Source organism: Papio anubis, chromosome 11, assembly GCF_008728515.1.
Source record: "Papio anubis isolate 15944 chromosome 11, Panubis1.0, whole genome shotgun sequence".
NCBI lineage: Eukaryota > Metazoa > Chordata > Mammalia > Primates > Cercopithecidae > Papio > Papio anubis.
The window spans coordinates 21855762-21857605 of record NC_044986.1 but is presented as its reverse complement, the minus strand read 5'-3'; the positions used below and the strand labels follow the sequence as shown (position 1 = coordinate 21857605).

Genomic DNA, 1844 nt, shown 5'->3' with positions numbered 1-1844 from the left:
CTCAGTGAGGACATAGAAAATCAGTAAAAACACAATTCAAGAAAACCTGATCTAATGGACATATGTACAACATAGTGCCCAATAGTGGTAGAATACACATTCTATTAAGTGCATTAGAACAAAATTGATTACAAGCAGAAACATAAATATCAATATATATATTTTTTGAGAGTCTAATCTCCTCTAATTACTCAAATAATCTTATTTTTGACTGGACTCAGACTTAGGGTAGAAGCTTGCAGAGAGGACAGTCTGCATCCCTTGGCAATCTGTTCCTGGCATTTTTCTTTGGCTTCCTTCATTGTCTTGGCCAAAAGTTTAGCCTATTCTGCAGCCTCTTTTTTATTTTTCTTAGTACTTTTTTTCTTCAGAGCAATACACTGGTGTTTGTGTTGCAGGACATATGGAGTAACAAGATGCTGAATCTTGGGTGCTTTGGTCCTGGGTTTCTTACCTTATTTGTCTAAGGGGTTTCTTACAACATATTGGAGGATGTCATCTTGTTTAGGCAGATTAAAAAGACTGTGGATTCTGCTAGCTCCTTTGGGCCCCAGGCAATGAGGCACCATAGTATCAGTCAGTGCAGGAACATTATTCTCCCCTTTTTTAATTTTACAATAACCAAGTTGAGAACATTCAGATTGACATCCACAATGCAACCTCGAACAGATTTGTGCTTTTTTTCTCCAGTTCACCTTGGTCTATAACCGGAATGCCCCTTTCTCAGTAGCAGGCAGACACAGCCATGGGTCAAGACACACTACTTCATGGGGAAACCTTGTTTGTCATTCCCACCACTGACTCAGACCACATAAACATCCTATTCTTCACCAAGAGTGTTAGCAGCAACTTCTGTTCACCATACACTTCTCATAAATATGAAATCTGCATTCATCATCCACTTCAATGAGTTTCTGGCAGCTAGTGGCTGGGAAGGACATATTCAGCTTCATCTTGAAGCAGCTGATCACCTCTGAGGTGCCACGAAAAGGTGTTCAATGTATTTTAAATGAACAATCTCATTCAGCCCGTGCTGGAATCAAGCCGGATATCAATAACAAAAGAATGCTAAAACATCCCCAATTACTTGGAAATTAAGCAACATATTTTGAAACAATCCAGGGATTGAAGGTAGAATCACAAGTAATATTATAAAATATTTCAAACTAAATGAAAATGAAAATATGACATAAAATTTTGGAGGATGCTAATAAAACAGTGGTTAAGGGGAAATGTTTAGGTCTAAATGCATACATTAATAAAAAATGGAAGGCTGAAAAATCTCAGTATCACTCTCAGAAATTATAGCCAATAGATCCCAAACGAAACTGAAGGAAAAAAATAATAATAAAATCAATGAAACAGAAAATATAAACACAAAAGATTCAAAGAGCCAAAAGTTGAAGGTTTGAAAAGGTGAATAACATTGTTAAATCTCTAGCAAGTCTAGGCAAGAAGAAAAGAGGAGAAATTTAAAAAAAAATCAATAGCAGAAACAAAAAGTGAGATTGCTATAGATCATACAGAGATTTGGAAAGATAAGAGAATATACGGAAGAATTATATTCCTGAAAATTTGGAAATGTAGGTATAGGGGACAAATTTCTTAAGAGCACATTTTTAAAAACCTGGTACTAAGAAATAGAGAATCAGAATGGTCTTATATCATTTAAAGGAATTGAATATGCAATTTCACAAAGAAATACCTAGGCCCAGGTATCGTCTTCTCCAGTAAGTTCTTTTAAATCTTGAAGGAATAAATAACAACTTTATGCAAATGCTTGCAGAAAGTTATAAAGAAGGGGAAACATTTCCAAATTTGTTTTATGAGGACAGCATAAACTT

The 1844-nt window shown here is 35.4% G+C and overlaps 1 pseudogene; it reads right to left on the bottom strand.

Moving 5' to 3' along the window:
- Positions 1–201: 201 nt before the first annotated feature.
- LOC108580464 lies at positions 202–1442 on the bottom strand (annotated as a pseudogene).
- Positions 1443–1844: the final 402 nt, after the last annotated feature.